Raw genomic sequence first — 24426 nt, forward strand, 5'->3', positions numbered from 1 at the left:
AAAAATGATGCTCCATGAAAAAACTGGTCAGGTTTTTTTTGCAGTTTTAGTGACTGGTGGGCTGAGGGGGTGGGATAACTCACCCCAGTAGAGAAGAAAGTCAGTCTAGAAAGTGTGCAGTTGCTAAAATCAGTATCACTGACCGACCAGCTGCCCTTGTGAAATAAGGCCTCCACTTTGCCCAGGTTGTCTCAGCGCCTGATGGAAATCACAGAACAGGAAAGAAAACACATGACGAGAATGTCATAGAATATATCGGCTTCTACCGTTACTTCAAAAATTGTGTTCATTTTACCAGTTGGCTTTAACATTCAAGTCCTAAAAACAAAAACAGTATTTAAAAAAGTAAAATATGAACTAGTAATAAAGTAAGACGTATTTACTGAGTACTCATTTTAGCACATCAAAAAATCAGGTAAGGCTGAAATAAAGTTTTTATTTCAAAAGACTTCATATATGTAATAATCTTTCTGATATTCTGACAATATTATACCTTTACTGCAAATGCTTCGTAAAATTTAAAATATTTACAAATGATTATTAGAAAATGAATAAGCCCCAGCTATTCATAAATCACTCACGATGTCAATTTTAATTTTAAATTAAAGTGTTTCTTTTTTTCCCTCCTCTTTCAGGACAACAAAACAAAATTTATAATACATATTTATCCTCTGGATAATAATGTTATCCTTTAAAGCATGATATTTTTCTCCTTTAAGAAAACTGTTCTGACAATCCTTGAACTTAAGAAAAACTTTTAGTAAGCACTTAATAGTTCCAAATTTATTTATCACTCTGCTTTTTACAAAGAAAAATATAATTATCCAGTGTAAGAGAGAAGCATGGAGTAATAAAGATACCAACTGATGAAATTAAAACCATGTGGAAACTTGGCAAGAAGGTCAGGACAACCAAATTACAATTTAACAATTAATCTGGGTAACTGAGAGATCAAGAAAAATAAATTCTGTTGTTGTAAACCAGTTACTGTTCAAAACTCTAAAATAATATCTTTTTTTTGCAAGAGAATGTTGCTGACAAAGTCTGGGAAGGTTTTCAGCGTTAAATGAAACCTTAAAAGGCTTCTTTTTCTTTTGCAATTATTCATTTCTTGGGTTCAGTGAAATGTGTTAGATCACAAAGAATGATCTTATTTTATTTTCCTTTTCCCCTCAAAACATTTAGTGTTATAAAATAAAAAATTATAGGAAAAAAACTAACCTACTTCTAACCAAAGTGGCATTTTTAAAAGAACAAGTAGTTTTTTTACATTACAAAGTAACACAGTGTAGTAAATTACTGTATCTGAATATCTTATTTTTGTATTACATTTAAATTATTGGAGCCAGGAAAAGTAAAAGCCGATGCTTGATTCAAAGAGATATTTATCACATTCTCTAAACTGATGGGAAGAATACACAGAAACAATAGGGATTACAACTCTCTTTGATGAAGTCTCCCTGATTTGAACCTGTTTTTACCTCTTTCATAGAACAAGAGATAATCTCTCTGAAATAAATATTTCCCCGATTTAAACAAAAGATAATTGGGCAAAATAAGGTACTAAACACATAGTTAATGTGGGAAATAATAAATAAATATAAACAGATAAAACACTAAGATTATATCTCTCTTTTTTTCCCAAAGAAAAAAGGTAATGAGCAGACAACCACTTGTAGTTTCAGAGCTGAAGTCTTCCTTTGACAGCCCACGGATCAATTAAATCCTCTTCAAATTAGTTTTGATGTGTTAATGTGTGAGTTCCCCATCCCCAAGTTTCCATGGACCATTACTAGGGTTTTACGCTGGCTTTCCACTGAATCGTTTCTAGTGTTTTGTTGCATGTTAATGCGAGGTCATTTAAAGCTATGTCATTTAAAGCTATGTAAATACAGAAAAAAACAACTCTAAAGCAGAGCATTCCCTACTTTGCTTATTTTCTCACACCGCCTTCTGTCTTCTGCTAGCTAAGAAAAGATAGAAAATATTTGAGTCTTGCTTAATTGTTCTCTTTGATGGCTGGATGTGTAATCTCTAGCAATACTTAGATTATCAAAATATAGCAGGTGGTCATATCCTGATTTCCATAACCTGTTCAAAAACACCTAGATTCTCAAAATTGTTAATCTGTCATAGATCCTTAACTCTAATACGGAGTGACTAACAGGTAGAGAAAGAATATTTTAAATTTATGACTGGGTAATTCCTTTCCCATATGATGGAATCCAAAACAATGCCTCAGTTTTATCTGACAGGGAATTACTGTCCCGTTTGCCTCCCCAGTGCTTCCTGTTGGGGGTGAGTGGTCTATTCTTGAGCATGACAAAGTCTGATTTCTGAATGGCTGGTAGTGTCAAAGGGCCATTAGTATGCTAAGCCTTTTAGTGGCATGGGATAGCTCCATCCTGCTTTCCTCAATTGTTGCAATTGGGCCACGTGACAAGCTGATGATTTCAAGGCAAGCTTTGGAATCTTGCTGTCTTCCAGAAATTAATATTCCTTCTGGTAATATCATCTATTGACGCTTCTTGCCTAATTCTTTAGTGCCTGCATGGACGTTCAGTCCTGGTGAAACTCTAGAGCAATGAGAAAAAAATAAAAAAAGACTCAGCAAACAAAATTGGTAAATTCCCTTATGATTAGATTTTAAGAGTTTTCCTAACAGTGTTTGGAAAAACTGTTGACAGTTTTTATCATCTCTATTTTAAAAAATTCTACAAATACTGGTGACATATGTTGAAAACAATTTTTCAAAACCAAATTTAATACAAAAATGTTTATAGGTCTTTTTATTTTGTTTAGTCAACTCAATTGCTCAGCACTGATACATTTTTTGCATTTCTTGAGAATATTCTTTTCATGCTTACTAACTGCTAGCACCCATAGCAGTAGAATAAACATAAAATAATCATTTGAAAATTAAAGGAAGTGGACCAGATGATATCTGTTTCCATACTGACTAGTTACTTATTATGTCTAATTCTGCAGTTAGCCAGCAGACCAATAAGAAAGTTTATTGAAATATTACCTTTAACTTCAAAGAAGATTTGAAAGATAGAACACTAGATTCGTCTTTCAGTTGTTCCAAAGGAAGAGCTGAGCAGAGGAGACCGGATAACAAAATTGATCAGTTTCTTGGCCTTGCAAGAATGAAATCTATATAATGCATTTTATTTGGTTAGAGGATTTTTCCAAGAATATCAGCCACATACATATTCAAATACAAAGAGAAAATACCTACCAAACTGCAATGCACAATGTGTTTTAGCTAATCCACAAATCTGCCTTTATTCCTAAAGGGTAAAAAACTGAAAATTATGAATATCTTGTCACTCTGAGACCCGGGATAGCAGAGACTGGCTGGCTTTTCAAAACAACTTATTTCTGGGAACTCCCCTGGTGGTCCAGTGATTAAGAATCCACCTTCCAATGAAGAGGTCGTGAGTTTGATCCTTGGTCGGGGAACTAAAGATCCCACATCCTGAGAGGCAACTGAACCCATGTGCCACAAATAATAAACAGCCAAAAATAAACAAGTAAAAGCAAACAAAACACCTTTTTTTTTTCTCTCTCTAGGGCACATAGATAGGCCACACATTCCTGCCTTCCTTGCAGTTAGCTGTAATTATTTGACTGTGTTTCAGCTGTAGGGTGTATTTACTTAACAGGTTGTGCTTTACCACCAGACCTGGCCCATAAAAGTCTCCCATGTGTACTCTTTCATGCCTTTTCTCCCTCTGCCAGCCTGACTCAGAGCATGCCGACTTTGAAAACTTATGATAAAGAGGGCAGACCCACAAGAATTCCAGAAACGCTACTTACAGTGCTGCTTTACTTACAGTTTTACTTACAGTAAAACTCCCACCAATCAAGAACACTTTCATTGGACTTTTGACTGAGAAATAAACTTTTATTATTTTTTAAGCCATTGCACATTCCATACTGGAAGTGGAGTGCAGCTGAAAATGACAACTCCACACTTGTGACATTGGTTTAGTGGTTGGGCATCAAGCAGTGAGGAAAGTGATATTGAAAGCTGGAAAGACAGAGACCCATGACGCCTAGAAGCAAAACAAACACCTACAATGTGTTTGGAGACAAACAAGCATATTGTGTGTCTCCAATGATAGCTTATTTTTTCTTTTTTAGGAGCTAGGGGAAGGATGAAGAGCAGTGCTGAGGCCAGGGAGTAGAAAACTCAGGGGAAACCTACCATTCCAATGATAGCTTAAAATGTTACTCAATCCGAGTTCCTACAACTCCCCACATGCACGGTAGGTCAGTAAATTGAGAGAACTGTTGGAATAGTGACTTTTCAGAAAGAGAGCAAATGGAGAAGATGGTGGACTTGTGCCCCAAAGAAACATCTTGTCTGAGTTAGAATTCAGGCTTAGTCAGGCTTCTTACTGTTTGTTTAATATTTGTTTGGCTGAGCTAGGTCTTAGTTGAGGCACACAGGCTCTTCAAATTTTGCTGCAGCACGTGGGATCTTCAGTTGCAGCATTCGAGATCTTCAGTTGCAGCATGCGAACTCTGAGTTGCAGCTTGTGGGATCTAGCTCCCTGACCTGGGATTGACCCTGGGCCCCCTACATTGGAAGTGCCGAGCCCTGGACCACCAGGGAAGTCCTCAGCCTGATTTATACTAAAAAGGGAAGAAGTGAATTCAAACATTTTCTAGTTCTGGGCCTGGTCAGCCTCTGGAGGGGATGTGGTAACTTCTTCCTGCCTGTAGTCATTCTCAGGTGGGGCTGGGCAGGATGTTTCCTGTGAATTAAACAAAGGCGGGTGGGTGTGTGCTACGTCGCTTCAGTCCTGTCCGACTCTTTGTGACCCTGTGGACTGTAGCCCGCCAGGCTCCTCTGTCCATGGGATTCTCCAGGCAAGAATACTGGAGTGGGTTGCCATGTCTTTCTCCAGGGGATCTTCTTGACCCAGGGATCTCCTATGTCTCCTGCCTTAGCAGGCAGATTCTTTACTATTAGCACTACCTGGGAAATCCTAAACAAAGGTATTTTAGCTTAATGCTCATGACGTGGGAGGCAGGGTTCCCAGACATAGGTTATTAGGTATAATTCAAGCTTATACGCAACATCCCTTTAGTGATTAACTTGTAATAGGATATAAAACGTTCTTCCCTATTACAAGAGAAAGACTAGTATAACCTCAAATCTGTAGTACTAGCGGAAGTGACTGGAAAAAGTAAGCATAAGTGCTTCCAGCAAGCTATCACAAGGAAACTGATGAACTCAGAAAAAAAGAATATCACAGTTTCCAAACAGAGATGAAAGGGAATGAAGAGAGTCCAGATATTTAGTTCCTCAAAGGACTGGAAAATTCAACTATTTCTAAACCCATTGAAAGAGGAAAAAAAAAGACTGAAAAAAAGGGCTATATGGTAACTATATGTTTTTGTTTGCCTGGGATATTCATGGTTCACGCCTCTTATTTCTGCTTAAGTATTAACTGTATTAATATGACTCATTCTGGTAAACATCAGATTATAGATGTAGTTTCCTAACCTAGACTTTGAAGGTAGCTGTCTAGATGAATGAGTTCTAAGTCACTTCAATCATATCAACTCTTTGCAACCCAATAGACTTGTAGCCCACCAGGTTCCTCTGTCCATGGGATTTTCCAGGTAAGAATACTGAAGTGGGTTGCTGTGTCCTCCTTCAGGGGATCTTCCCAACCCAGGGATCAAACCTGTGTCTCTTATGTCTCCTGCACTGGCAGGCAGATTCTTTACCTCTAGCAGCATTTGGAAAGCTGGCTAGTTAAGGGGGGTGTGGGGGGAAGTCATTGCATTATGTAGTTATCTATTGCTGTGAAACAATCCCAAATTTAGTAGATTAAAACACAACCATTTATCTACTCATGGTTGTGCAACTGTGAAATAGCTCAGAGGGATGAATGTCTTAACTCAGCACCACAAGAAATCAATTTGCATCACTGAGTAGCTGCATTCAACTGCATGGTATCTTTTCTCATCCACTTATTGAAGACAAAGTTCTTCAGGAACCTTGAGAAGGGTGGAGCCTGGGTCCCTAACCTGATGGAGAGCAATTGATTTTACTGTTATGTGATAAATAAACTTTTATTTTGACGAGGCACTTAGAATTTACAGTTTATTTGTTAAAGGAGTCAGCATTATTTTAACTAACACAAGGAAATTAAAGGTACCAGAGATAAATGTTATCTGATTCACAAATTGCTAGAGTCAGTCTTATTTATGATTAATAAACCCAGTTGTGTTCATTGTCAAATAATATTTTTAAGATTTTATTTTCTTTTATTGGTTCAGGAGAAAAATACAGTTTCTATTTCCTAGGTAAAAGTTGAAATAGCTACCTGCTCACACACTTTCCTTAGGATTTGTCTCTTCTGAAGGGAGGTCATAGTCTGAAGGGATGGTCATAGTCAGCCATATCTAGTCCATGTAGTAGGATGACCCAATCTAGCTGACTGGCAGGGGTAGAGATCTGACCCAATATGGACCAATATGATTCTTCTCTCATAGGAAGTTAAAACTAGCAAAACTACTAAGTAGGAACTGACCATAACTGAATTATTTTAATGGTGGGATTCTAGTGTGAACTCCATAAGCTTCTGTTGATTTATAAGTAAAATCAAACTGTGATGCTGGAGAATACTCTTGACAGTACCTTGGACTGTAAGATTAAACCAGACAATCTTAAAGGTAATCAACCCTGAATATGCTTTGGAAGGGCTGAAGCTCCAATACTTTGGCCACCCGATGCAAAGAGCCAACTCCTTGGAAAAGCCCCTGATGCTGAGTAATGCTGGGAAACACTGAAGGCAGGAGAAGGGGACGACAGAGGATGAAATGGTTGGATAGCATCACCAATTCAATGCACATGAGCTTGAGCAAACTCTGGGAGATAGTGAAGGACAGGGAAGCCTGGTGTGTTGCAGTTCATGGGATCATAAAGAGTCCGACACAACTTAGCCAATGAACAACAACAACTACAAAAGGTATGATGCAATGTCTAAGATTTGTTTTAAAATACTCCAGAAAAATGTCTTCCCTGGTGGTCCAGTCGTTAGGAATCCACCTTGTAATGCAGGGGAAAAGGGTTTGATCCCTGATCAGGGAACTAGGTCAGGGAACATCCACCTTCGGGGGCAACAGAGCTCACTTGTTGCAACTACTGAACACACACGCCGCAACTAGAGAGTCTGTGCAACGCAACGGAAGGTCCTACATGGTGAACTAAGAAGCGGGCCGACGCAGCCAAATGAGGAAGTAAAAAAAAAATAGAATACTCCAGAAAAAAATATTGAGTAGTACATGTATGTTTGCAGGTTTTAAATTTTTTTAATATGAGAAAAGTATAATAAATTCCCACTGAAGCCAGCTTCAACAATTATCAGCATTTTGCCACTCTTGGTTCTATGTGCACACACACACACACACACTTTTTAAAAGCACTATATCTCCTGAATAGTTAAAAACTTAGATTCTGGTATGGTAAAGACTCTGCATGCAATGCAGGAGACTGCCTGCAATGCCAGAGACCAGGGTTCGATCCCTGGGTCAGGAAGATCCCCTGGAGACGGAAATGGCAACCCACTTCAGATTCTCCATGCTGGAGAATCCCATGGACAGAGGAGCCTGGCAGGTTGTAGTCCACGGGGTTGCAAGAGTCAGACACAACTTAGTGACTAAAATACTGGGCTTCATATCTTGTTTTTGTCACTTTCTAGCAGTATCCATGTTTTGCAAGTTACTTTGTCCTCTGTAAATTGCAACATTCTCACGTGCAACACAGCAAAAACATTAGTACATTCTAGGGATGATTAACGGAGAAGACAATGGCACCCCGCTCCAGTACTCTTTGCCTGGAAAATCCCATGGATGGAGGAGCCTGGTAGGATGCAGTCCATGGGGTCGCTAAGAGTTGGACACAACTGAGCGACTTCTGTTTCACTTTTCACTTGCATGCATTGGAGAAGGAAATGGCAACCCACTCCAGTGTTCTTGCCTGGAGAATCCCAGGGACAGGGGAGCCTGGTGGGCTGCCGTCTATGGGGTCGTACAGAGTCGGACACAACTGAAGCGACTTAGCAGCAGCAGCAGCAGGGATGATTAAATGAAACTATAAAACATATTATCCAGCACATAGTAGGTATGTAAGATTTACTTTTTAATTTTTAATAGTGTCATAGTAGGGGCTTCTTCTGTGCTCAGTGATAATGAATCTACCTGCTAATGCAGGAGACACAGGAGACGTGGGTTTGATCCCTGATTTGGGAAGATCCCCTGGAGGAGGAAATGGCAAGGCACTTCAGTATTCTTGCCTGGAGAACTGCATGGACAGAGGAGACTGGCAGGCTGTAGTTCATGGGGTCACAAAGAGTTGGACACAACTGAACGACTGAATACGAATCCAGGCATTTGTACAAGTGGTGGTATAAAGAAAGCTTGATGGATACCCTTTGCAGGGTAGGGGAGGGGTGGCATAAAATGAAGAAAAAGAAACTGAAGTTGGATCCTGAAGGTGTATTAGACTTTTCTGAAAGAATAAAAGAGTGTAAAGGGAGTCCAAGATAGAAAAGTTACAGTTTGTTTGAATACATGCAAAGATGTTGTAAATGTTTGTTATTTTCTGGCCCAGCATGTAAGTCTCCTTTGTGTGTTTGTGAAATTATCACTTTCTGAATATTGATGAGTTGTGCAGACTGCCTCCCATCAAGAAATCTGAGAATATCTCCCATTCCCAGCCCTCCTTTGCAGCTAGGATATAAGTATGTGACTCAGACTCAGGCATTCAGACACATTTGCCCTGGATTCCAGATAGGAAGTCATTAATACCAAGGGCCCAGGGTAGTGGAGAAAGCATTATGGAGACAGGTGGCAGGCAGTAGTAACGGCAGTGACATCCAATTTTCACAAATAGCAGTAGCCATGGTTCCAGCAGTGGGATCTAGTCTCCACTGATACACAAAACTGCTGTGCATCTGTTTTTAACATGGCCATAATAGGGTCCTCGGTGGGCTAGTTTCTGTGGCATGTTTTGCTTTGGTCCCGCTTTCTGCCTAGCTTCCTGTGCTATTGCCCCCTTTTTAATTGAGCTCAGTTCTCCAGACCTCCTGTAATTCTATTTGCTACTCAATACATTTTCAACACAGCTTCCCTCGTGGCTCAGACGGTAAAGAATCCGCCTGCAATGCAGGAGATCTGAGTTTGATCACTGGGCCGGGAAGATCCCCTGGAGAACAGAATGGCTACTTACTCCTGTATTCTTGCCTGGAGAATCCCATGGACAGAGGAGTCCGGCAGGCTACAGTCCACGAGGTTGCAAAGAATCCAACATGACTGATGGACTAAGCACACACACTCTTCAACAATTTTGCTTTTCAGAAGTCACAATAGGTTTCTGATCCTTCCAACTAGTAATCCTGATAGATAAGAACACAGAGCAGGGTAAGAGGGACTGTATGGTAGATGTGGCATTTTGGATTTTGCAATTTTAGGTAGGGTGGTAGGCTGAATTTTTGCCAGTTTCTCTTAGATTCTTTCCTTAACTTCCCTGCTCTGCCATTTCATAAAGAACAACCTCTCCCAGGTTCTCTTGACTTCGAACTTTCAGGTGGGTTCAATTAATGGGAGGTACTGGCAGAGTGGAAGGCAAGTTGGGTATTTGTTGGCTTCCCCTCTCCCCTTGTGGGGTGATGTCTGACACTTTTCCCATCATCCTATTCCAGTTCCTATTGGATTATCTCTCCCTCCCTGATCCCAGCTCTGGCTCAGCCTCCTTTGCTAGGACTTCAGAGCCCATGGATCACCCCAGCTTTGGAATTCTATTCACACCACTTACTCCCTGTGGTGCTTAGCCCTAAGGGTGACAGCAACTCCTGCTGATTCTGATATCTGAGTTGCCTCTTAATCCTCCTTGTTTGGCTCCTCAGCAACTCCATCACCTGTGTAAACAATTCCCTGAATTAAATTTCCTCTGTAGGAAACAGTGGTTTCTGTTTTCCTGGCAGGACATTGACTGATATGTGTGTCGAGGAAAGCCTCCTTGAAAGGTGACATTTGATCAAAGACTTAAGAGAGGAGGGAGTTACCCCTGTTGATATGTGTGCGGAAGTGTATTCCAGGCAGCAGGAACAGCGCAAAGACCCTATGGTGAGAAAATGCCTGGTATGTTGAAGAAAACAGCAGAGTGAAAGAAAGAATAATAGCAGGTGAGATAGGAGAGGTCATGGAGCCTGATCATCTGATGGAAGGTTTTGATCAAGGGAGTATCATGAATTGTCTTATATTTTAAAAGGACCATTGTGGCAACTGTGTTGAGATTATATGATAGGGGACAAAGGCAAAAGAAGGAAGTCATGTTCAAAGACTCTAGCAGCATTCTAGGCAAGAGATGATGGTAGCTTGGACCTATGAGCTAGCAATAGAGGTAGTAAGAAGTGGTTCTATTATAGCTATAATTTGAAGGCAGAACCAAAGGAATTTACTGGGGTGGGAAAGAGTGGACTGAAGGAGGATTGTAGTGATGCTGTCGATGTCTAACTAGGGATACACAAAATGACCTTCAGGCATGGCAGTGAGAAGCCATGGGCATGTGCTTCTCTAATAGCTACAGTTTTTTCCCTTATGTTCTTCTGGACCTCTTCCAGGGCCAATGGTTGAAAATCATTAATGCAGTTTCTGGGAACTGTTTTTAGGTCTTTAACTGATTGTTCCTGAACCTCATGTAGAGGGACTTTGTGGTCACTTCTTAGTATAGAATCATTTTTCAGAAATATTCCAAGATGTTTCAGAACTAGTGTCCCAAAGAGAGAGAAGGGATTTAAGGATAACTCAAAAGTTTTTAGCTTGAACAACTGAAGGGTAAGGTTGCCATTGGTTAAAATGGGGAAGGCTGTAATTAAACAGACTTGGGGGAGATCAAGAATTCAGTTTTGGACATTTTTAAGTTGGTGATATCTATTAAATACCCAAATGAGAAAAATCAAGTACTAAGTGGAAATATAAATCTTTAATTCATGATAAAAGACTAAGCTGGAGATAAAGTTTTGGGAGCTATTGGTAAATAGATGATATTTAAAAGCTATATGTCTGAATGAGGTTGTCGAGGGAGAAAAAGGAAGGCCAAGGATTGAGTCCCAGAACACTCCAGCATTAACAAGTTTGGGAGAGAAGGAGGAATCAGGAAGTGGAGTTTGAGAAGGAGTATTTACATGAAATGGTAGGTGTTCAGTATGGTGTCCTGGAAACCAAGTGAAGCAACTATATTGAGGACTTAGCAATCAATTTTGTCAAATGACATAAAGTCTTAGAATTGATCACTGGCTTTAGCAACATAGAGGATATTCAGTTCAGTTCAGTCACTCAGTCGTGTCTGACTCTTTGCAACCCCATGGACTGCCTCATGCCAGGCTTCCCTGTCCATCACCAACTCCCGGAGCTTACTCAAACTTATGTCCATTGAGTTGGTGATGCCATCCAACCATGTCATTCTCTGTCATTCCCTTCTCCTCCTGCCTTCAATCTTTCCCAGCATCAGGGTCTTTTCAAATGAATCTGTTCTTCGAATCAAGTGGCCAAAGGATTGGAGTTTCAGCTTCAGCATCAGTCCTTCCAATGAATATTCAGGACTGATTTCTTTTAGGATTGACTGGTTGGATCTCCTTGCTGTCCAAGAGGATATTGATGATCTTGAAAGAACAGTTTAAGTGGAATCAAAGCATGACTGGGGTGGGTTGAAGTGAGAATAAAATTGTAGACTATGTATGGAGACAACTATTTAGAAAATTGTTATTGCAAAGAGATATGGCAGTAGTTCGGAGAAGGCAATGGCACCCCACTCCAGTACTCTTGCCTGGAAAATCCCATGGATGGAGGAGCCTGGTAGGATGCAGTCCATGGGGTCACTAAGAGTCGGATACGACTGAGCGACTTCACTTTCACGCATTGGAGAAGGAAATGGCAACCCACTCCAGTATTCTTGCGTGGAGAATCCCAGGGACAGGGGAGCCTGGTGGGCTGCCATCTATGGGGTCACACAGAGTCAGACATGACTGAAGTGACTTAGCAGCAGCATGTCAGTAGTTGGTGGGATAAATTGAGTCAAGAAAAGTGTTTTGTTTTTTTTTAATTAATTAATTTTGGCTGTGCTGGGTCTTCGTTGCTGTCTGGGCTTTTCTCTAGTTGCAGTAAGTGGGGCCTACTCTGTAGTTTCAGTGAGTAGGCTTCTCATTGCAGTGGCTTCTTCTGTTGAGGAACACGATCTAGGGCATGCGGGCTTCAGTAGTTGGGGCGCCCGGGTTCCAGAGCGCAGGCTCAATGGTTGTGGTGCACAGACTTAGCTGCTTTGTGGCATGTGGGATCTTCCCCATCCAGGGATGGAGCCCGTGTCTCCCGCATTGGCAGGAGGATTCTTTACCGTTGAGTCACCATGGAACCATCCAGTGTTGTTTTTCAAAATGGGAAAAAAGGCAGCATGTTTGTGAACTGAGGAGAATGTTCCAGGAAATAGTGAAAGATTTATGGTGCAGATGAGACAGAATTAACGGGGCAATGTTCTCAGGAAGGTGGTTCAGGATGGGATGGGATTTAGTGCACAAGTTGAGGGATCAGGTTTAGATAGGAGTGGGAATAGTTCATCCATGATAACCAAGGGAAGGCGGAGTATGTAGGTGCAGCTTCTGGTCAGTGAAACGCTGATGGGTGTCTGGAAAAGAGTTCTTCTTTTTATTTTTTCCCCAAAACTTGTAAATTTTATTTTATTTATTTTTTATTAATCATCACATTTATCCATCCAAGATGGACAAAAAACAAATTATTTCAACAGGTGTTTGAAAAAAGTTTAGAAATAATTCAATAACAAGGATGATTACATAATTAGTATATGAAAATCCCTATGTTTCTAATATCATTGGGAAGGGCTCTTTAAGCAGGATATAAACACAGATGATAAAAGAAAAACATAATAAACTTGATGACACAAAATATTTTAAAAAATTTTCTGCACTGAAAAAGAATTTAAACCAGCTCAAAAGACAATTTAAAACTGTTACAAAATGTTTGTGACATACAAAAACTCGTTATCTTATTTTCAATAAATGTTGTATAAAAAAAGGTAATATATTGCTTTCATGCAAATTAGAAAGAGAATGTCCTTCCTCAAGATATTTTAAACTATCACACTATTCTAATTTTTGTTAGGACAAGACACTTCACTGCCATCGGAAAGAAAATATCATAACAAATATTGAAATTAACAATTTATTTTTAATTAAAAAAATTTTATTGGCATATAGTTGACTTGCAATGTGTTAGTTTCAGGTGTATAGTAAAGTGAATCAGTTGTACATATATATCTCTTTTTTTCTTTTAAGATTGTTTTCCCATATAGGTCATTACAGAGTACTGAGTAGAGTTCCCTGTGCTATACAGCAGGATTGTTACCTATTTTATCTCATTAGAATTGTTACCTATTTTATCCAGATCTCACAGTTTATCCCCCTTGCCCTTTACCCACTTTTAACTATAAATTTGTTTTCTACATCCATGACTACTTCTTTTTGTAAATAAGTTCATTGGAACTCTTCTTTTTTAGATTCTATATATAAGCAATATCATGTATTTGTCTTTCTGTGTCTGACTCACTTCATTCAGTATGACAATCTCTAGGTACATCTGTGTTACTGCAAATGGCAGTATTTTGTTCTTTTTTATTGAGTAATACTCCATTGTATATATGTGGGCTTCTGTGGTGGCTCAGTGGTAAAGAATCCACCTGCCAATGCAGGACATGTGGGTTTGATCCCTGGGTTGGGAAGATCCCTTTGAGAAGGACATGGCAACCCACACCAGTGTTATTGTCTGGAAAATCCCATGGATAGTGGAGCCTAGCAGGCTACAGTCCATGGGGTTGCAAGAGTCAGACACAACTTAGTGACTAAACAACAATATTCAATTATATATATATATATATATATATATATATATATAACATCTTTTTAAATCTATTCCTCTGTTGATGGACATTTAGCTTACTTCCGTGTCTTGACTATTGAAAACAGTGCTGCAATGAACATTGGGGTGCATATATTTTTTTTAATTATTCTTTCCTCTGGGTATAAGCCCAGTAGTGGGATTTCTGGGTCATATGGTAATTCTATTTTTAGTTTTTTAAGAAACCTCCATTCAAATGGGTATCTTTCCTTTTCTCCTTTGCCTTTAGCTTCTCTTCTTTTCTCAGCTATTTGTAAGGCCTCCTCAGACAACTATTTTGAATCTTGGGGCATTTCTTTTTCTTGGGGATGGTCTTGATCCCTGTCTCCTGTACAATGTCATGAACCTCCGTCCATAGTTCTTCAGGCACTCTATCAAATCTAATCCCTTGAATCTATTTATTATCTCCACTGTATAATCATAAGGGATTTGATTTAGGTCATACCTGAATGGTCCATTGGTTTTCCCTACTTTCTTCAATTTCAGTCTGAATTTGGCAATAAGGAGTTCAAGATCTGAGCCACAGTCAGCTGCCAGTCTTGTTTTTGCTGACTGTACAGAGCTTTTTCATCTTTGGCTGCAAAGAATATAATCAGTCTGATTTCAGTATTGACCATCTGGTGATGTCTATGTGTAGAGTCTTCTCTTGTGTTGTTGGAAGAGGGTATTTGCTATGACCAGTGCCTAGAGAAGTTTGCATTCTCTTGGCAAAACTCTGTTAGCCTTTGACCTGCTTCGTTTTGTACTTCAAGGCCAAATTTGCATCTTAATCCAGTTATGTATTGAATTCCTACTTTTGCATTCTAGTCCCCTATAATGAAAAGGATATCTTTTTTGGGTGTTAGTTCTAGAAGGTCTTGTAGGTCTTCATAGACTGTTCAACTTCAGCTTCTTCAGCATTACTGGTGGGGGCATAGACTTGTATTACTATAATATTGAATGGTTTGCCTTGGAAACAAACAGAGATCATCCTATGGATGCGAGAGTTGGACTATAAAGAAAACTGAGAGCCAAAGAATTGATGCTTTTGAACTGTGGTGTTGGAGAAGACTCTTGAGAGTCCCTTGGACTGCAAGGAGATCCAACCAGTCCATCCTAAAGGAAATCAGTCCTGAATATTCATTGGAAGGACTGATGCTGAAGCTGCAACTATAACACTTTGGGCACTGATGCAAAGTAGTGACTCATTTGAAAAAACCCTGATCCTGGGAAAGATTGAAGGCAGGAGGAGAAGGGCATGACAGAGGATGAGATGGTTGGATGGCATCACTGACTCAATGGATGTGAGTTTGAGTAAACTCCAGGAATTGGTAATGGACAGGGAAGCCTGGCGTGAGGCAGTCCGTGGAGCCGCAAAGAGTCAGACACAACTGAACGACTGAACTGGACTGAAAGAAACCTCCATTCTGTTCTCCATAGTGGCTATACCAATTTACCTTCTCACCAATAGTGTAGGAGGATTTGAGAAAAATTCTTCTGATTAATGAAATTTCTCAATGAAGTAGAAGAGTTACCGCAAGGAGTAAGGATAGGAGAAGAGGAAACAGAAGTTTGAGGAGAAAGAAGAATGAGTAAAAAGGTAAATGGGTTAAGAATATATGAATATAGAACATAGGAAAGTTGGGCTTCCTAGATGGCACTAGTGGTAAAGAACCTGCCTGCCAATGCTGGAGACGCAACAGACACGGGTCCATTCCCTGGACCACGAAAATCCCCTAGAAGAGAGTAAGGCAACCCACTCCAGTATTCTTGCCTGGAGAATCCCATGGACAGAGGAGCCTGGCAGGCTACAGTCCATGGGATCGCAAAGAGTCGGACATGACTGAAGCAACTAAGCATGCACACAATATGTTTGGCAAGTAGCATTAAGGGCCAATTTGAGGGTTGTGGTAAAGTGAGACAAGTCAGTATAATTTGGTGCTTTTCCCCTGTTGTGTTTTGCTGCATAGGTGAAGATGCAGGATAGAAAGACAGGTGAATTTAACCTAGGTGGCAATTTCACCAAATACAAGAAAGAGAGAAGGACAAGGGAATCACAAGTGTAAGCAAGAAAATGATCATAATAACCAGCCATGGAATTTAATCTGGATCAGTGGGGAGTGACGGAGCACACACACACACACACACACACACACACACACACAGAGGCATCATCAAGAAAGTGAAGAACAGGGAAACTGTGGTACGATCAATACAGTGCTTATGGAATCAAAAGATGGTTGGAGTATCCAGTCTCCTTCACCTCATTATTTGCTCATCACAGAGCTCACGTTTCATGGTCTGAGCCTTCACATTTGCATCTTCATAGCAGGATGATAAAAGAAATAAAGAAAAAGCAGGGGGCAGGGCAAAGAGGTGCAATTACTGTCTATGTTTACAGGAGGTTTCCCAGAAAGTGTCACATGATACTTTTTTCTTATATTTCTTTGGTCAGAACTTGTTACATGGTTATTCCTAGCAATAAAATATTTATTCCAGAGACCAGTAAATAATGACTTCTATTCCTTACGATAAAGGGGAGGACATAGGTTAGGTAATTACTATGTTTCTTTGCTTCTAAAATGTGAATTTCCCCCACATTTTACCTCTTTGAAGGCAGGATATATAATAGAGTTGGTATTGTGTCATGGTTTAATTGCTGCATTTTTTATACTTATTAGTACAGAAAAACAATACATTTTACAGTTGATGACATCTTATATTGGAGGAAAGATGACAGCATTTTGCCAAGCCAGAGAGAGTGAATGTGAGGGACAGATTTGCTCTAGGTAATAGAAAGGGAAAAAATATAATTAATTTGTTTTTTCACTTGTCAAGTTTGAGAATGACCCATAAACATGAAAATTTAGAACTAGAACTCCAGGTTGTGATGGGACATGTGATCAAATTTATGTGGGAAAATTCTTTGAGCTTTTAGGAATTTTGATTGTTTGCACACTTTGATTTCCAAAAATAATTTCAAGTGGTATTTCTTCACTATCGGTAAAAATTATTTCGTTTGTTGCCAAAGCCTCAGCAACCCTGCCAGATGTCATAATAATTTTATAAGATGATAAGGTATTAATTCAAGGTTTTCAATTAAATTAACTGTGAAAAATAAGATGTGATTTAAAATATTAGTTTGTAGCCAATAAGTGATGGTGGAATTTTTTCATGTCTATAGCGATTGCATGTGAAACGTCTGATAGAAATGTCTGGTTTTAATTTATTTTCTTCTGGATGCTTTATTGAAGACCCATGTGCAAAGGGAAAAAATTAAAACCAGACAACTTCAAATCCACTGTAAATTTCACATGGCATTAGAAAAACTAAACTAAATGTTTCTTTTGGCCACCATGCTTGAAATGCAAGCAAGAAGCAGAAAAAAAAATTCATATTTTAATACTCGTATCTGAAATAAAATAGTATTTGGACCTAAACATTTATTAAACCTAGTGGTAGAAACTATAGTTTGGGTGAAATTGTTAAAAAAAATAAATGTACACAGCAAATTATTTGCATTCCATTTTCAGGCTTATATCCTATATTTGAAATGTGAGAAATAAGGAAATGAAAGGGGTTATTAAATTTTTTAAAAAATGCAGGCCTAGTAAAAGGTAGATTTATGGTTTCAGGTCTTTTGCCGGTAACATTGACCCCTATCCCCAGTATCCCACCAAGGTCTTCATGAAATGGTACTTGATCAAAGATGAAATATTAGAAACCAATAAGATCTGTAGACCTGAGGCAAAAATCACCTTAAAAACAATGTGTATCAACTTTTTATGAGCAAAAGTAGCAAAAAGAAAAGGCTCTTTCTCCTTATTTTTGATATTTTTAAAGTTCTAATAGCTTCATTCATTCATTCACTCATGGATTCTACACTTTCTTTGGGTCTTGCTATGTGTCAGATACAGGCAAAATGATCTGCAAAAACGGATATGATCTCTGTCCTTGGAGAACTTACTTTACATTCTGGAGAAAGAGATGACTACATTGCATTATTGAAACTGCAACATAGGAGGTGCTCTGAAAGGAAAGATATGCTAGATGGGTCTATAAAAAGAGGAATTGACATGGTCAGGGAGGTCAGAGAAGTAATTCTTGCATGTGAAACCTCTGATAAAAAGAATATCAGTAAAAACATTTCCTGATAGCTCAGTTGGTAAAGAATGCGCCTGCAATGCAGGAGACCCCGGTTTGATTCCTGGATTGGGAAGATCTGTTGGAGAAGAGATAGGCTGGCCACTTCAGTATTCTTGGGCTTCCCTGGTGGCTCAGCTGGTAAAGAATCTGCCTGCAGTGCAGGAGACCTGGGTTAGATCCCTGGGTTGGGAAGATCCTCCGGAGAAGGGAAAGGTTACCCACTCTGGTATTCTGGTCTGGAGAATTCCATGGACTGTGTAGTCCATGGGGTCTCAAAGAGTCAGACATTACTTAGCGACTTTCACTTTTAACAATCTTTTCAGCTACAGGGTATCTAACAAATGGAGGCTTCAACACTTAAGCCACTTATAATAAGTCTAGAGGTGTTTTGATCAGGGTTGATTCAGAAGCTCAACAATGCCATTAAAGCCCTAGGCTCTTACCCTCTCTCTGCTCTTCCAACCTTTCTTGTTGGCTAGGTTCTTATATTTGTCTCTCTTGCTGAGAAGATGTGACAGCTCAAGGCATTATTTCTTCACACAACTGTATAGGAAGCCAGAAAAAGAGACATTCTTACTTGTGTCTCTTTTTTCCAGAAACCTGTTTTCTCAGAAGGAACGTCAGATCTCTTGGCCTTGCCCATGTCCATATGCTAGCTGCAAGCTGATGGAAAAGCAAGAATACAACAGTTTTTAAATCCTCTATAGTAGGATTCAGGCTCTGTCATCAAGGAAGGGAGGAGGTGGGAAATACTAATAAGATACCTACATTTTCTACCACAGGGAGGGACTCTTATGCTGTGATCTGAAAGGCAAGGAGGGTGACTAGAGAAGAGGCAAAGAAGAGCACTGCAGTAGGTGACCGTTTGTGAAGGGTTCAGTGTAGGGCAGTCAGTAGGTAGACAGCAAAGAAGGTGGAAACAGACCGCATGGAGCCTGTCAGATCAGCTGAAGGGATTTTTGTCTTTATCCTGAGGACACTGGTAAGCCAGTGGAGGGATTTATACAGGTGACATGATCACGTGTTCCATTTATATCCAAAGTGGATATAAATGGGAGGCCAGAATAAGGGTGGTAATTGAATAGAGGCCACTGCAGATTTCCAGGTACAGGGAGAGTAGAATTATATAGTTCACTAATTGTTGTAACTAAGTAAAATATCTTCATTTGGTTAATTGCAGAAATAGAATAATTATTCCTGGCAACATTCCTGGTTAGAAAAAGTTTACATTCATAAGTAGAAAAAGATTGATCTTAACTACTGGACAGTTTTCTCCCTTCTTTTATAATTCACATTTATTATAGAAAGTTCATAAAGTGCTAAAACTTACAAAAATGCTAAGGGGGAAAATAAAGCAGGGAAGATGAATAGAAAGTGTTGTGGTGGGGTCAAAAGTTTAGACAGGGTAATCAGAAAGGACCTCATTGAAAATGTGATTTGTGAGAGAGAGAGACAGAAAGGTGAGAGATTATTCCAGACACAAGGAATAGCATTCTAGCCACAGAGAACAGCTAGCACAAAGGTCCTGATCAGATAAAGTTAGATAGTGAGTAATTGTTGGTAGTAAAATAAGTATTTTAGGTTGCTATTTTATTTAGCCATCATGAGTGGCTCAGGAGGAGTATTCTGGGAACCTTGCAATAAATGCAAGCAAAAGTTAAAGTCAACTCATATTTTAATACTCCTACTGAGATAATAGAATGGTATTTGGACCTAGACGTTCTATTAAGCTTAGTGGTAGAATCTATAGTTTAGGTGAAATTGCTGGGGGAAAAAAAAAGCACACAGCAAGTTATTTGTGTTTCATTCTTAGGCTTATATTGTGTATGTGAAGTCAGAAAGGAACTCATGTATGGGTGGGTGAGGAAATCCAGCTAAAGGTCAGGAGAACCAGAGATTCCACAGGAGTGTATTATTGGCAATGCTGGTTTGGGGTCATGAGCTGTGGGTATGGAGAAAAGGAAACCTTTGTGCACTGTTTGTGGGAGTGTAAATTAGAAAGCCATGATGGAAAACAGTATGCAGGTTCCTCAAGAAACTGAAAATGGAGCTACCTTATGATTCAGGCTTCCCAGGTGGCTCAGTGATAAAGCGTCCACCTGCCAACACAGAAGACACAGGTCAAGGCAAAAAAAAAAAAAAAACCAGAGAGTGAAGGTTTTGCTGGGGATTGCAAATTCATAGAAGGAAGGTACCACAGTAAGTGGTAGGTGGAAAGGTTGGGTTTAGGCTAATAGGACTAGAAACATGGCTATAGTAAGTTGCTCTTATGAATATTTTGACAGATCATATGTTACTCCTTAAAAAAGAAAACAAACATAAACATTTAATCTAAAATCAAAGTCTTAAAATTCTCCTGAAATAGAGAACCCAGAAATAGCCACACACAAGTACGGCTAACTGTTTTTTTGACAAAGGTACAAAACCAATTCAATGAGAGAAGGACAATCTTTTCAATGCATAGTGCTAAAACAATTGATATCCACAGGTAAGAAACCGAACTTCGACCTATACCTCACACCTTATTAACTTAAAACTTAACTCAAAAACTAACTCAGAGTGGATCATAGAATTAAATGTAAAAGGTGAGGCAAAAAAACCTTTACAAGAAAACAGAAAATCTTTAGGACCTAGGGTTGGTAAACAGTATTTGGACAAGATACCAAAAGCAACAGGATGGGGGTTCAAGAAATTAGAAATAGAACTACCACATGATCCAGCAAATCAACTTCTGGGTATGTATCCAAAGAAAATGAAAACACTGATTTGAAAAGATATATGCTCCACTGTGTTTATTACAGCAAGATTTAAAATAGACAAGACATGAAAGCAACCTAAGTATCCATCAATAGATGAATGAATAAAGAAGGTGTGGTCTATACATAAAATGGGATATTACTCAGCCACGAGTAATAATGAAGGCCATTTGCAACAACATAGATGGATCTGGAGGGTATTATGCTAAATGAAATAAGTCAAATGTAGAAAAACAGATACTGTACGATTTCACTTACATGTGGAATGTAAAACATAAAACAAATGGGCAAACAAAACCAAACAGAAACAGACTCATAGATACAGGGAACAAACTGGTGGTTGCCAGATGGGAGTGGGGTAGGGAGACGGACAAAATAGGTGAAAGGGATTAAGAGGCAGAAACTTCTAGCTATAAAATAAATAAGTCACGAGGATATAACGTACACATAGGGAATACAGTCAATAATGTCATAACAACTTTGTATGGTGACAGATGGCAAATGGTCTTACTGCCATAATCATTTAATAAAGTACAAAAATACTGAATTACTCTTAGACACTTGAAACTACTACAATATTGCATGTTAATTATAACGCAATAAAAATAAGTAAAACATGGAAGCAAAAGAAAGCATAATCCATAAATTTAAAAATGACTAAACTGGGCTTCATCAAAATTAAAAATATTTACTGAGCAACACATCCTGTTAAGAGGATGAAAGGACAAGCTACAGATAGGAGAAAATATTTGTGAACCACATATCTGATAAAAGACTCATATCTGGACTACATAAAACCTCTCAAATGTAAATAGCAAAAAACTAATAATGCAATTAGAAAATGGACAAAATATGAGACATTGAACTGAATGGAATACTCATAATGGCAAATAAGCACATGAAAAGATATTCCACATCATTAGTCATCATGGGAATATAAATTAAGATCTTGACGAACTATCATTACACATCTATTATTTATGTTAGCTGAACTGAAATTAAAAATACCAAATATTGGTGGGGACACAGAGAATCTGGATCTCATACAGTGTTGGTGGGAATGAAAAATGGTACAGGTTTTCTGGAAAATAGTTTAGCAGTTTTATTAAAGAAACTAAATAAAATTGCACATTTGAGCATTTATTCCAGAGAAATGAAAATTTATGTCCACACAAAAACCTGTACATGATTGTTCATTGCAGTTTTATCTGTAATCAGATCAGATCAGTCGCTCAGTCGTGTCTGACTCTTTGAGACCCCATGAATAGCAGCACACCAGGCCTCCCTGTCCATCACCAACTCCCGGAGTTCACTCAGACTCACGTCCATCAAGTCAGTGATGCCATCCAGCCATCTCTAGTCCTAACCAAACCAAATATTCTGCAACAGGTGAATGGTTAATCAAACTGTGGTAATCCAGATATATATATATCCTATTCATTTTGTTTTTCTGGAGAATCTAGACTAATGCACCACAGAATACTAATACCACCCAGCAATAAAAAGTGAAGAACTATTGTTAAATGCAATACCATGAATGGATCTCAGAGGCACTATGAAGAGTGAAAGAAGCCAATGTCAAAAAGTTATATATACTACGAGTCTATTTACACAACATTCTTGAAATATGAAATTATACAAGTGGAAACAGTAGTAGTGGCCAGGGGTTGGGAGGTGGGTATATAAAGGAGTAACACCAGGGGAAATCTTTGTGGTGATGAACAGTTCTGTATCTTGATTCTGCTAGGGGTTTCATGAATTGACACGTGATAGAATGACAAAGGAATGCATAAACACTTCATATCAATGTCAGTTTCCTGGCTTCCATCAGTTCAGTTCAGTTCAGTCGCTCACTCGTGTCCGACTCTTTGCGACCCCATAAATCGCAGCACGCCAGGCCTCCCTGTCCATCACCAACTCCTGGAGTTCACTCAGACTCACGTCCATCGAGTCAGTGATGCCATCCAGCCATCTCATCCTCTGTCGTCCCCTTCTCCTCCTGCCCCCAATCCCTCCCAGCATCAGGGTCTTTCCCAATGAGTCAACTCTTCGCATGAGGTGGCCAAAGTACTGGAGTTTCAGCTTTAGCATCATTCCTTCCAAAGAAATCCCAGGGCTGATCTCCTTCAGAATGGACTGGCTGGATCTCCTTTCAGTCCAAGGGACTCTCAAGAGTCTTATCCAACACCACAGTTCAAAAGCATCAATTCTTTGGCGCTCAGCCTTCTTCACAGTCCAACTCTCACATCCATACATGACTACAGGAAAAACCATAGCCTTGACTAGACGGACCTTTGTTGGCAAAGTAATGTCTCTGCTTTTGAATATGCTATCTAGGTTGGTCATAATTTACCTTCCAAGGAGTAAGCGTCTTTTAATTTCATGGCTGCAATCACCATCTGCAGTGATTTTGGAGCCCAGAAAAATAAAGTCTGCCACTGTTTCCACTGTTTCCCCATCTATTTCCCATGAAGTGATGGGACCGGATGCCACGATCTTCGTTTTCTGAATGTTGAGCTTTAAACCAACTTTTTCACTCTCCACTTTCACTTTCATCAAGAGGCTTTTTAGTTCCTCTTCACTTTCTGCCATAAGGGTGGTGTCATCTGCATATCTGAAGTTATTGATATTTCTCCTGGCAATCTTGATTCCAGCTTGTGTTTCTTCCAGTCCAGCGTTTCTCATGATGTACTCTGCATAGAAGTTAAATAAACAGGGTGACAATATACAGCCTTGACGTACTCCTTTTCCTATTTGGAACCAGTCTGTTGTTTCATGTCCAGTTCTAACTGTTGCTTCCTGATCTGCATACAAATTTCTCAAGAGGCAGATCAGGTGGTCTGCTATTCCCATCTCTTTCAGAATTTTCCACAGTTTATTGTGATCCACACAGTCAAAGGCTTTGGCATAGTCAATAAAGCAGAAATAGATGTTTTTCTGGAACTCTTTTGCTTTTTCCATGATCCAGCAGATGTTGGCAATTTGATCTCTGGTTCCTCTGCCTTTTCTAAAACCAGCTTGAACATCAGGAAGTTCACGGTTCACGTATTGCTGAAGCCTGGCTTGGAGAATTTTGAGCATAACTTTACTAGCGTGTGAGATGCGTGCAATTGTGCGGTAGTTTGAGCATTCTTTGGCATTGCGTTTCTTTGGGATTGGAATGAAAACTGACCTTTTCCAGTCCTGTGGCCACTGCTGAGTTTTCCAAATTTGCTGGCATATTGAGTGCAGCACTTTCACAGCATCATCTTTCAGGATTTGAAATACTGGCTTCCATACTGTACAACAATTATATAAGACGTAATCAACGGGAGAAACTGAGTTAAGTTTGTACAAGAGCTCTCGGTACTGTTTTTGCAACCTCCTGTGAAATCTATTTCAAAAATAAAAATTTAAAAGAAAATTCTCTGTGAGATATCTCTTCCTTCATCTTTCTGTGCATTTCCTCTTTCCCTGGACAAGGCTTTCTCTCTGGTACTAGGTGCTGTGGTGCTCAATCTTTTCTTTGAATTAATTTATTTTTAATTGAAGGATAACTGCTTTACAGCATTGT

The 24426-nt window shown here is 39.2% G+C and overlaps 1 long non-coding RNA gene across 1 annotated transcript; it reads right to left on the reverse strand.

Annotated features, from left to right (window-relative positions):
• Positions 1-2226: 2226 nt before the first annotated feature.
• On the reverse strand, positions 2227-3502 carry LOC147350341 (uncharacterized). Its single transcript, XR_015149255.1, has 3 exons — positions 3242-3502; positions 3029-3156; positions 2227-2576 (listed from the first exon to the last, which is right to left on the reverse strand). It is a non-coding gene; the product is annotated as an uncharacterized LOC147350341 (long non-coding RNA).
• Between the last annotated feature and the right edge of the window lie 20924 nt (positions 3503-24426).

This window comes from Bos grunniens, chromosome 20, assembly GCF_055505025.1.
Source record: "Bos grunniens cultivar Pamir isolate PY7600 chromosome 20, Bosgru_T2T1.0, whole genome shotgun sequence".
Taxonomy (NCBI): Eukaryota; Metazoa; Chordata; class Mammalia; order Artiodactyla; family Bovidae; genus Bos; species Bos grunniens.